General features: G+C 46.6%; 1 protein-coding gene across 3 annotated transcripts in view; it reads left to right on the forward strand.

The window, feature by feature from the left end:
- Positions 1-289: 289 nt before the first annotated feature.
- Positions 290-13,285, forward strand: part of DUSP9 (dual specificity phosphatase 9) — a 197,731-nt gene continuing 184,735 nt past the window's right edge. Inside the window, exon 1 of one of the 3 annotated variants that reach the window (XM_069645363.1) lies at positions 290-664. The gene's annotated coding sequence lies outside the window, so the exon portion shown is untranslated. Of the gene's footprint in view, positions 665-741; positions 1,145-13,285 lie in introns of those variants that run through there. The other 2 variants (XM_069645364.1, XM_069645365.1) reach the window with 2 other exon arrangements.

The following is a 13,285-nucleotide window of genomic DNA, read 5'->3' on the forward strand; positions in this document are numbered from 1 at the left end:
CTGCAGTAGTTTCCAATGGGAACATGATCTTGAGAAAGGGGGACAGAGAACCAAATACGGGGACAGTCCTGGCAAAACCGGGACGTCTGGTCACCCTACCTCTCCACCTTCTCCTCCCTGGCCCGGAGACCTCCCCAGTCCACGTTCTCCACCTCCTCTCACAGCAGATGCCCCCTACCTCATGTCCTTCTGTCTCTGCCCACCACTGCCTTCTCTATCTCCCCCCCCAGCTGTCACCCCCTCACTCCTCCATTCCCACCTAGCCCCTTCGAATGTCTTCCTTTCCCCGTCCTCCCTTCGTATCTAGTTTCTCTCCACCCCCTCTCACAGCAGAGCCCCCCTTTCTTTCGTTGACATCTCTGAGGGTCTGCTACCCTCCTCCCCCCCCCCGCCCCCAAGGTCCAGTGGGCGTGGGGGCGGGTGGGGGGAGGCTCAGCTTGTACACAGACAGCACGTGGACCAGGGGCACCGGAGCCTCAGAGAGGAAACGACCTCATCGCCGTCCCGGCGGGGCTGGGAACCATTACAAGTCGGCTGCCTGGCCGGGAGGACTCCGGGAGCTGCCGTCCCACCGGAGCCTGCCAGCAGCCCCCGCTGCCAGCGAGGTTCAGCGCGCAGCCGGAAAGCTCGGCGGGCAGACGGCGGTGGCGCTCCATTTATAAAGGTAAGTGATGCGGCGTGGCCAACCTACCCTCCCTCGCCCGCCCCCTCGCCCCTCGGGATCGCTAGGGTGGAGTCCCCTGTAGACCGAGGGATGTTTTACCCGGAGCGGACCCACTTCAGAGCGGAACGACGGGTCTCCACACGAGCTGTTGGCACACGGGCATATAACACGGCGTCGCCTCGCCTGAGCACGCCCTCGGGCGGCGCCGGGGCTGGGGAGGCACGTGTACGCTGGCGCCATTCGGGTACGAGGTCCAGGTCCAGCAGTAATGCGCACCAGAAGCCGTGGGTTTGGGGCACCGAGTCCCGACTGCGCCACTGGCGTTGGAAGAACGTCCGCCCTGTCCTGTGTCCTCTAGGGCGCTTGCTTGAGCACTCCCCGGCTGTGTGCCCTTTGCCCGGTGTTGGCTGGGAGCAGAGCTGAGGTCAGATTGCAGGATGCAGTCTTCGACGGCCTTCAGATGTATCTTCGGATCACCTGGTAACGCCCTGACCACTGTGGTTCCTTTTCTCCTTGCTTTAATCGCAGGGCAGTTTGATCCACTTTTAAGAGAATTTGGATACAATCAGAGCATGGCTTCTAGCAGCGCAGTGAATCCTTCTAAGGTATCAGGGTGTCTGACTCAGCTGCGTTGCACCCCTCCTTCGAGAGTGTCTGAGAAAGAGGGCTGCGCCCAAGAGTGATATCGAGGAAAGTGCACTTTGAAGGACGCGGGGGGGGGGGGGTCGCATTTCCAGGTGCTATCTCGGGTAGCATCGAGGCACTTGGTCTGCTGAATTCCCATCGCATGTGGCTGTAACCTGGAATCTAGTAGCCTCTTAAGGCAGCATTTGTGCGCAGGCTGCAGTTGCGCTACACCCTTGGGTGGCCCAGGGATAGGCGGCCCGCTACATCCTGGGTCGATGTCATGAGGACGCTTTGGTTGCCATCTTGGATTGTTTCAGGGCAGGGGGGGTTTCAGTGGGCTGGACCATCGCGCATATTCGGGATGTGGGGTCTGGCTGCCTCATCAGATGGCTGTGGGCTACGTTTTTCCCTTGGCTGGCATCAGAGTAGGGGAGGGGGGGGGTCTGTATTCAACTTCAGACAGCCCTGGTACATGGACTCTGCTGCGCCTTCAGACAGTGTTGGGTCAATGGCTCCAACTCCATAGGTCCCTTGGACAGCACCAGTGCTTAGGTGGAGCTACCCCTTCAACGTGACCATTACAGGTCTTGAGGTTTGGGACTGATACTTTTTTTCCTCTTTAGTTGGGACTCTGCCGCTGAGGACATGAAAGTTGGAGCTAATGGGGAGAAATTGTTGGGGAGTGGGACTTTGTTGGGTATGTGGAGGAAAATTGACATTCACCATCGATATATTATTTTTATTTATTTGCATTTTTAAAGCGCTCACGCAGCCCGCAGGTATCTAGGCGCTGTTACAGGAATATGTCTTAGTTTGTGTATTTGTTTTATTAATATAGCGCAGCCAGGCCCGAGGGCAACCGGGCGCATGTCTTAACAGTACATTACAGCAATGACATATAATCACAGTGGTAATAACAGTTGTGGCAGAGTTACAATTAGCATTACAGATATCATATGCATCAACGAGAGCAGTAATGTGCGTGAGCAGTAGAGTGTCCCAGCAGGCACGTAGGGGTCACGTTATACTTAATCCAGAGGATGGTTGTTATTGTGAGGTAGCTAGCCAAAGCTTGGCTTTGTGTTTGAATAGTTTGAATGAAGGTAGATTTCTAATGGTGAGTGGTAGGGTGTTCCAGAGCTTGGCAGCAAGGACTGGGAAGCTAACGCCTCGAGCTGTTTGGAGCTTGTATCTGGGGATCACGAGACCATGAGTTTGTGCGGATCTGAATGCACGCGGTGGGATGTGATGAGTGAAGCGAGAGGCTAGATATATGGGGGCCTGATTGTTTACGCATTTGTAAGTGTATTTATAACACGCTTAATACCCAGAAGTTTCTAAGTGCGGACCCGCGGATCAAACCTGTGTTGCTTCCTGTCGTCTTGTTTCCAAGGCGAGCACGTTGCCGCTGAGTTATCCTCCCGGGACAATATGGCACCCGCCACCAAACAAGCGGCTGTAGAAGAAAATCCTCTTGAGGATGAATCAATGTACACATTTGAACAAGAAACTGCGTTCTCACCTCTGCCCACTCCCTCAATCTGTTCATCCAAAGTAATTGTCGCACTCACCATCCCGCTTATGCTCCAATGGCTAAAACGCTGGGTTAGAAGTAATTTAAAGACGAACACAGAGTTTGTCAAAAAAAAGATCAAACTCCCTCCAACAAAGACTATCCGGGACAACCCAAAAGCATGCAGCAATTTGCTCTCGTGCGTGTGGAATGTAGCCCCCTTTCAGCCCCTACTGCCCACAAAAAACTGGATAGTGGAAGACCCTCTCAGCTCTTGCAAACCCCAGGAACAGCCAGACCTTGCTATTTCGGCTTTGCTGAATCATCAAAAATGACTCACTAATGCTCAGCCCACAGCAGTATATTCCTGGTAATTATTCCTCAGATGTCCCTCCCTAATAACCTACCAGTGATATCTCTGGGACTCTCCTCAGTGATCAGCCTTCACTGCTCAGTCTTTAGCGATCAGTCGCCAGCAACATGTCCTATGGGATCGGTATTCCATCGCGGATACGTCCAAAGCAATCATTCCCCAGGCATGAATCGCAAATTACCAGTCTGTTGCATCCTGAGTGGTGTGTGTGTGTGTGTGTGTGTGTGTGTGCGCGCGCGGGTGCATGCAGAGCGTGTGCGCTTGAGTACGGAGCCTTGGGGTTCACAGTGTTATGTTATGTTACTTTGCATTTTTATAGCGCCTTATGTATCATTGGTATGATCTCAAAGCGCTGGTAGGTTGAACGCCCTCGGGAACCGTAGTTCAAGTCAGTTGAGAGAGAGAAAGAGAGTTATAAGGTGCGTGGGTGCACCGGATATGTGTGCAGCTGGTGTGGCATGGTGTGATGAACGACTGGTCACAGTGGTTGCACAAATGCAGATTTTCGTTCTTCGTTCTTTAAAATTCTTTAAAATTGCTTTGAAATGTAGCGCACTGAAGAGTTCTTAGGACCACAGTAGATCTGTAGGCGGCATTTGACACTGGGATGAGAGAAGCATAGTGTTCGGTATTGCTGTGAGCTCAGCGCTATTTAACTCCTGGTTCGGGTCTAGCAGAGCCTGGTTGGCTTGACACCACTAGCAACCAGGAGCTACATTTGACTACTAGGTCCACTGGTACAATACACACCTGTATGACATTAATTAGTATATTTGGGAGTGTACATAGAATGGAGCTATGGGGTATATTTAAAAGACATTTATAACATAAGGGTCAGGGATGGAAATTAAGATTGGAAAAGCAGGAGCTAAAAGTAACTCCTCGGTATCCAGCACTGGGGAACGAAGAGCTAGTACATATCGTTACAGAAATCTGACTTCCACATAATATGTAAAAATATCATTTTGTCTATTCTATGTGGGCCCATCATGCTTTTAATGTTTTATAGATGTGTCCTAATGTGTATTCATAGATTCTCCCAAATTCACAGAGTCAAATTCACATAGGTCTGTTTGTTTAGCATCAGTTGGCCTGGGGAGCGAAAGTAGCTTCTGGTAGCTGTTGGTGTCAAGTAGGTGTGTTGCTTGGTCTGGAAAAGATCTGGGGCTACGCTAATGTTGGGACTGTCGGGACTGGTGGCTAGCTAGCCTTTTGGTTGTAGCTCCTGAGCTTCTATCCAGGGCTTCAACCAAAAGACCTGGGCTATTGCCCTCTCAGCCCCCCTTAGCAACGCCCCTGGTGTCAAGCTCTGCAAACTCGTATAGGCCTACAAGCAGGACCTAAATAGCTCTGAGTAGCCCTCAATTTCGTACCCTGATGAGTTCAACAAATGTATGGTTTGCATCTCCTGGGGTAGTTAGATTTGCACCACACTGTACTAGCTCCTTGTTCTCCAGAGGTAGCTTCTGCTCACTGTGTGATGTCAGATGGCCATAAGCTGCTCTCTTGGCTCCGGCTAATCAAATCCTTATTTTGATTCCTGGAAGCACAATGCATGGCCCTCATTACAACACTGGCGCTAAACCATGGCGCTATTAGCACCAGGGTTGCTGCCGGTATTGTAACGAGTCCACCATGGTGAAATGGGGAAGTACCACCCCATTCCAAGGTTGGCGGGGCGGTACTTCCCCATCTCACCATGGCCCTTCCCCATTCCCATTTTTGCCCCATAGGGCATAATGGGAATGGGGAAAGGCGATAATTACGGTACCGCAAATTGCGGTACCGTAATTATCGCCACGGTCCCTTTGCGGGTCCCTCCAATAACGCCTGGTTCCAGCCGCCGTTATGGGAATTGGGCTCTAAGGGATTACCGGTACCCTTACCTGTACCGGTAATCCCTTAGCGCCAGGGTCGTAATGACCCCCCATGTGTCTTATTTTACTGCTGAGAAGTGAGACCTGCGTCATACATTGAAATTAAAAGCAAAGCTCATAACTCTTGTGTTGAGTATGGAAGAATGTATTATACTGGCAACAAAGTTTAATGTCTGAGTACACCACTATTGTCTTCAATGGACTGCAGTAAAGTCACCGATTAAGGTACAGTGGGGCTCATATACAAGCATGGCAGTGCGGGAACAAATTGGTGGTAACAGAATTACGGCCACTTTTCCTGCTCCGCCATACTATGAATATTTCCCTGGAGTGGGGGATTTACCTCCAGCATCATGCTGGAGGAAAGTCCTCCCAATTTCAGCTGCAAAATTGGCAGAATTACCACAGCGGTAATGCTGCCAAAAATGCCCCATAGAGTCCAATGGTCTCTCAAAAAATGGGGATTAACTCCATCACTGGCACTTGTAATCTGGCGGTAATTCCGCCAGACCACGTGGTGGTAACGGTAATTCCCTTAGGCGGTATAACAGCAGCTTTACTGCCAGAATACCACCAAACTCGTAATGAGCCCCAGTGACCTGGCATTACTTTGCTCATTGGAGTATTTCTGGAGCTGTGCCGCAGTTTGCTTATCTCTACCCTGAGTTTAGAGTTGTTTTTGTGCACCCCTGAGTTGTGAATACTTGACACAGTGTGGAAATCGCAGCCGTCTGTAGCAACCTTTACTCGTGCATAGTGCAGCCAGCATCCCATGTGCATCTTCATTCGATTCCATGTGACGCCGCAAAAGTATTAACGTTGTGCAACATGTGGAGGGTACATACACCGTGGCAGTTTCTTCAGCTGGTGGACGATTTGAATGAGATGAGTTCCAGATGCCCTTTTGATCAATGGAGAATTGAAGCCATTGTGAGGTCATGCTGGTGAGTGCTGGAAAGCATAAAGGTGTTAATCTGATGTTTCCTAATATCACTTAGTTCAATATTGATGCCATGCACGTAGGGAAGTAGGACATTACTTTGAGTGCCAGAGTACGATTAATAACTATGTTGAAGGAGGCTTATTTTGAGTCAGGCGCTGCTGGTAAATGCCATTGATCTGTTTGCAATATACAGTCGAGGGAGGTAGGGTATTGGTGCAGGTGCTGTGGATGTAAAAGAGACCCTGCAGGTTGAAAGACTGGAGAAAAGAACAATTCATTGCTTTTTTTTGTACTGTATCAGACTACAAAAAAGGTGCAGCAAAATAAATAATGAAAACACGTTTCCACAACAGTCATGAGAAAATTATAATTCAAGAGTGGAGCAATTGTAGTGCGAACAATAAACTCTATGGGCCTGATTCACAGAGAGTTTTCAAAGGGATTGTTCCATTATAAAACGCTTCTGTGAATCATGCCCATGTGTGTTGGGGTAGGGTCAGAAGTGAGGTTTTGAAATTAGTGTATTTTAATTCATATTTTTTAAAACTGGGAGTACAATGATTTTTTGGGATGTAGAAATGTAATTCCCATTACTGATAGAGGTATTTAATTTGGTGTGTAAAAATGTATTTTGCTTATCTTTTTGTAATCCATATTTGTTTTGCAGCTACTGATATATGCAAATTGAAAGGTGCATTTTAACCCCAATGTTCCTCATCAAACTAGGCAGTGTAACAGTAGAGCTCCTTCCTGTTGCGCTGCTCTGCTGGTACCAGGGATCCACATATATCCATGTAGTATGGAGGTGGAAGCAGGGACGCAGGCCCCAGTGCCAGTTGTTCCCTATTTTTTTGGGGAGTATTCTCATTTTTTTTAACAGTGTAAAAGTGGCTCATACACCACTTATCTGCAAGGCCGGTTGAGGTCTAGAAAGACACTTTAAATCAACCATTGAGGTATTTTGACCAGTTAACTGCAGGGTTCGACATTGAGGGCATTTGGGAGCTACTTTTAGCTCTCCATGGCAACGGATGCCAAACAAACACACCTATGTGAATATAACTGTGTGCATTTGGGACAATCTAAAAATAAACATTCAGACACATCTGTACACCATTTAAAGGGAACCGGCCAAAATTACTGAGCTTAAAAGCCTAAATGCGTGATTCAAAAATTCCGAGCTGGCGAAAAGTTCGACCAAATCACGCATTCGGTTCTGGGGGCTGTGCGGGTGTCGCCCGCAGCCATCCCCCAAAGAAAAGAACAAAAAAAAGGACCCTGCGGCGCGGTTCCCGGTCGCAGAAGTGAAAGGGAACAGGCGTTGTAGGGCCACAAGGTAAGTAAGGGTGTGGTGTGGTTGGGGGTAGGGGCCAAGTTGTAAATGTTCAGGGGAGTAAAGCTCGAAGATTATTTCGGAAAAATAATCTTCAGTCTTTTCTCCCTCGAACATTTGGTTTGCAGGCTTTCAACCCCGATCCCATTTAAAGCATAAGGGTTCATAAATAATGGACAACATTATATATGTACTATCTCCTCTTCCCCCCGTGGTAGCTCCTGGTCACAAGTCAATGCTGGATACCCAGGAGCTGCTTTTAGCCCCTCCTCATCCAATCGCAATTTTGAGACCTGAACTGATTTTGTAGGCTTATTTTTTTTTAAAGAAATATTTAGTTGCTGAAGTTGAACATGGGATGTGTGGTGAGTTCACTGGATTCTACCTGTGGGGGTAGTGAGCCATTAGGGACGCAGGTAGTGCTAGAGGGTGATTTAAGATGGTCTAACTGGAGCCTTGTTATAACCTTGGGAAAGGTTGTACATTTTGTTTCCTGAGACACATGTCATTAAATTTGAGGGCCACAACTCCAGTGGACTGCATTGTCCAGCAGGCCCCCAGCTGGGAAAAGGCTGTCTGATCTCGCACTTAATGTGCAGGATAGCGTACCCTCACAATAAGAGACACAGTAGCCTGGCTGCAAGTGCAACCCTGCCCAGACTGGCATCCGTGACTCGCATTTCCCGGACTACACAACAAGGGAATGGAGCAGCCCATCAGCCCGGATATACAAATGAGTAGTGGCACACTCACTGACCCAGTATTCCAGTACCCAATCTGGGGGAGACACTGCAACCACCATAAGAAACTGTCGAGTGCAAAGGAGCCAACAACTTCAAACTAGCGAAGTCCAAGATGATGCAGCACATTGTCCACGTCTTAGAAACCTTTCAGTTGCAGGCTAGAGCAGAGGTTACCAATGCAGCCTTTGGGAAACACCAAGAACCAGTCATTAAAGAGATAGTAAAAGGAAATGAGATTGCTCCCAAATGCAACCAATCCCCAAGAGGGAGACAAAGAAGCCTGGCAATGAACCAATCAGGGACCATTTTATAAATTGCACCAGAATCCTATCGGTATAAAAAGAGCAGTGAAGCTTTTGAAAGGTAGTCCAATTTTCAGGGGTACCCCTTAATTATTTTGGTGTACCCTAATCACACTCACACCAGATTAATAGTTCACCCCTCCAGGGAATTAAGTCCAAGAGTCTATCTTGCAAGAATAACACATTTAATCTGTATAAAAATGAGGATGGGGGCGTGAAAGGACTGTGCCTCCCGACCGGCATTCTGTCCTTCTTCCATGGCCTGCTCCTCCAGACTGGTGCTAAGCAGGTACCTTGTATACTGTTTGAATTGATTGGTCACTGGATACTGGCATAGCTCATCTTTAGGACAAAACTACTTAGCCTATTGCTGCCTAGGCACGAATACATTGTAGCTCCTGTTTATTATATTTTGCTATATTATAAACATTTATATATAAACACACCTTCCCGCCATACTCTCCATACTTCACTCAATATAATCATATTTTATCTGTTCCAGTAATTCTCCTTAAAAACTTGTTTTTCCATAGTACTCTGTATGTCGTGCATTGAGTTTTGAAACTGCATGGGTTTTTGATGGACAGGAGACAGCTGCCCGGTCACTTCGTGTGCTCTGCCAGAGCCAGCGGACACCAGAAGTGTATTCAACTAATGGTTATTTGCACCTTATATTTAAATACTATTATCATTTAGTGCCTGGCCACGCCTGTGTGTGATTATTTTTGCATGAAAAAAGCTTTCTCAGTGCTCTAGTGCTTAGAGAAGTCTTGCCTAATTGTAAAGCGCTTGGGGGTGCAGGAAGGCGCTAGTTCCTCCCCAACATTCCCCCTTTCGTTACTTCTACAGTAACAAACTCATCCCCACCCGACTTATCTACAACCCCAGAAATATTAGTTTGAGTTTTGCTGTTTATTGTATGGCGTGGTGTTTTAGATCCCCCAATTGATACCATCATCTTTTCACTATTAGGGATTATATGAACACAACATATGAGACCCAATTGGCACTCACAGAAGAGAACCAAGAAGAACACGATCACAGGCACCAGTAGTTTTACTGCTGCCCCAGCCATGACGGGGCCCAATCAAAGGCAAGTGATAGCCAATCTGCGTTCTGAACGCCACCTTCTTTCTTTATTTGAACACCTAGATTGTGCACTGTCATGATGTGGGATAATGACCCATTCTCAGCCTCCTTCGGGGGTATAAAAGTGAAAGCAGCTGCTTGTACCTTAGCAGCCAAAAAAGATGAAAAGAAAGTCTCTGCTGAGCTAAAAAGCTGACACTCGTGCGTATTCCTCTGAGCAGTGCGGAAGAGTATTTTGAGACAGTTTGAGCTCTTCTTTCTTCCCAGCTGTTGAAATCATCCTTTTTCTGGCAGCTTGTCGGCCACAAACCCATTAGTAATCCATCACCGCTGCCGTACCTTTCGTCATACCAGGGATCACAAGGGTGTGGTTGGACTGTGTGTTTGCGCCACTAGGAAATGTTCCTTCATTGAGTCTATGACTCTATGTATTCACACTGCCATCTTCATTGTTGCAATCTGTGTCAGCCTTGTGATGTATTGGAACCATATTTGTACGGGACCGGCACCCTTCATTACGGGCGTGCCTATTATGAGATTCCCTTTGCGGGACCCGGAACAGACGTCTGGTAAAACCAGACGGCCTTTCCGGGTCCTGCGAGGGGAAGAGGGAGCTAATAATTCGTAATGTGCCCATTATTACATTTGTAATGTGCCCATTATTACCTCCCTCCCCATTCCCATTGAGCCCCATAAGGGCTCAATGGGGAATGGTTCCTTCAAGGAGGAATTACCGGGTCCTCCAATGTTGGAATGACCCGGTAATTCCCCAATGAAGGAACCCGGTATTGGAGCCCGGTATGGAGGCAGCCATGGCGCTAATAGCACCATGGCTACCTCCATACTCGTAATGAGGCCATAGTCTCTATTTGGGATATTGCTTCTCTGCTGTACTCGATCAGTCCATCTGCCTGGTACGTCACTGTGGTGCCCTGCCATTTGTCATTCCCATGTGAATAACCTCCCACAGAGAAATATGGTCCTTGTAGACACTGGTGGTACTTCATGTTGCCATTGCAGCTGGGCCTAGATCAACGCTCCTCAACTGCACAGTGTGTGCCTGGAATGTGCCCTTTATCCCTTATAGTGCAAGATGTACCAGGCATTGTGCCTCTGTAATTGGGAATGGAAGTGGAACTAAAACCTTAGGAGCCCCTGATGCGTGCGAGCTAAGTGCACACAAGTAACAGCTTTCATTGATTATATTCTTTCCTGCAATGCGCATATCAGAGTACCAGCTATTGGAGGATTCTGGGTACTCAATATCAGAAATGACGTCAAAGCCCATTCCCTTATATAAAAAAGAAACTCCAAGCTCAAGACTGGACAACAGTCGAGAGATGGGAGCAAGATAAGTTGAGACAACCACTTGGCTTGGAGCGTAAAGGCTTAAACTTTCTTCCGGTATATCTTCAAAAATTCCTGTTGTTGATATACCGTTATCTCCTTCTCAGATGTCAGTTAAATGTGCTAAAAGCAAGAGAGGTGCTATGGGCGAGGAAAATGCCAGGAATTAGAGATGCCTAATGGAGGTTCTGTAATGAAGTAGGAGGTGCAGAAACACTACTGCATTGGGTAGGAGCATGTGAAGCACTAAGGGAAGTCAGAAGTCAGTATTTGGATGGGATGTTGCATGGGTGTGCGACATTGGGGCACTTACAATGATGGGAATGAGTTTTGTTGGGAGAAAAAAACAATCTTGTGGTTGCTGTGATGAAAATGGTGTCATTTATCATAAGAAAAATCTCGGAAATTGAGGATGAGCCATTAGGAGACGCTGTGAAAGTGAAAGAAAAAAAAAACCTGAGGCCCTTTCCCGTCCCCATCATTGTCCGAAATCCATCTCCTCTCCTTTTTAGCCCCTCTCTCCCCTTCAAATTGTGCTCTGTGATTGGATTGAAATGGATCTTAAGGAAGTAGGAATTTGCCGTATTAGAGGACGGCATTTTAAATTAATTGATTGAATATTAGAAAGTGATTGTGATGATTTGATAACAGAGGATTGATTGATATATATGTTAAAGGTTTAATTTTTATGTCTTTCTTTTAAACAAATAAAACATTAAACAAAGTATATATAAATCATACGTCATTCGTAGTTCCTGTTTCATTCGTCTAAGAAAACTTGTAGGGGTGGCCGGCAAAAAGTGAGCCATTTTGTATTTCCTTTTTTATAGACATATTCACATTATTTTCCAACTTTCCATCCCCCCTTTATATGACCACTCCATATAACAGACATACCTTCATCCACCCCAACAACCACGACCAATCATACAAAACAATATCATACTTTATATAATACATAGTTCCTAGAACAAATTACTTTTGTCTTATTCTTATCCCTACATAACAGAGAGGTCGGTTGGCCATCTTTGCTTATTCCTGGAGAGGAGAAAGGAAGGTTATTAAGAAAGAGAGAGAGAGAGAGAGAGAGAGAGAGATAAAAAGAGAAAGAGAAAAACAAGGAAAGAGAGAGAGGAGAGAAGGGCATGGATCCTTGACTATGCATTGTACACAAGGCCACTTTTACAAAGTCTCAGGGAAAGAAAGAGGACTTGGAATGGACTGAAGAAATGACTAGACAATTTGAGGACTTAAAAGAAGCTATTTGCCCTACAATAATTACATAAGTTCAAAAACTGCTACATTTCCTTCCCAGTACTGGGCTTGGGGGCGGCGCGTACTGGCGCCGCTCTATCTGGTAATTCATTTTCCCCATTGCAAAAATGAGTTGTCCCAAGTATAGTCCCTCCTGTTGGCAGTATTGTAGCTTATTTGTATTTGCCTTGTACCTTTTGTGAGCCAGCAATTGCATTAATGCAACAGAATCCCTCCTGCCCTGATGTTCATTTTCACTACATACCAACCGATCATCCACATAATAGATGATTGTGTTAAGCACCTGACTTCAATGTAAACTGTGCTGGGATCACATCTCTCAGTAACCAAACATCATGTGGATTAACAGTCCATAATTATGCTGGCACATATCGCATGACTTCCCCAAAAATTAAAATCGACTGGGTCACCACTGCCATCAGGGGGCACTGTACCTTCCTATACTGCATCATCACATCACATGGGATGCATATTTCCAAAATAATCACCCCATTTTGCTCGTTGTCCTCAAATAACTCCTTATCCGTAATTTCCTTTAATTGTGCTGTCGGGTCTATACATAATATTGGGCGCCACTTGCACCCGTCCTGTTCTGTTCCAATCAAGACTACCCTTTTGTCTGACACTACTAGTCCTTGCAAATCTAATGACAATATTTTCCCTGCCACCATCTCGGGTAGCACCATGGGTTGGAAAATAAAATATGCGGGCACTCGCCAACACTTTGTCGCAATTGGAGGCCCTGTTTTTACTAATATCTTTAAAACCATAGAAAAATATATCTGGGACCAGAGGAACTCCATGGACTACTGACTCCCTTGCCATTGCATTGATTATTACCGTTGCTCGAACTACACACATCCCTGGAGTAGAACACACTAATCCTTGATCTGTGAATGATATAGTTATAATTAGTTTACTGAGCTGATCACTACCCAACAAGTTCAGAGGGGAACTCTTTGAATATCACAAGGGGGCTCGTACTACCTTCCCTCCAACTTTTATATCCAGCCCCTCAGTGTATGGAAGCATAGAAATAGCCCCAGAGAGTCCCCACGTGTAAAGAGTTTTACCTGATAATGGAAAGTTCCCCTCCAAAATGCATGATTTATTTGCACCTGGATCTACCATAAATATAAATTGACTGTTTCCTATTTCCACCTCCACCAAGTGCTCCTCTTCAGGGTGTTGCGTTTATC

Source organism: Ambystoma mexicanum, chromosome 2p (genome assembly GCF_040938575.1).
Source record: "Ambystoma mexicanum isolate Mex_15411 chromosome 2p, UKY_AmexF1_1, whole genome shotgun sequence".
Classification (NCBI taxonomy): Eukaryota; Metazoa; Chordata; class Amphibia; order Caudata; family Ambystomatidae; genus Ambystoma; species Ambystoma mexicanum.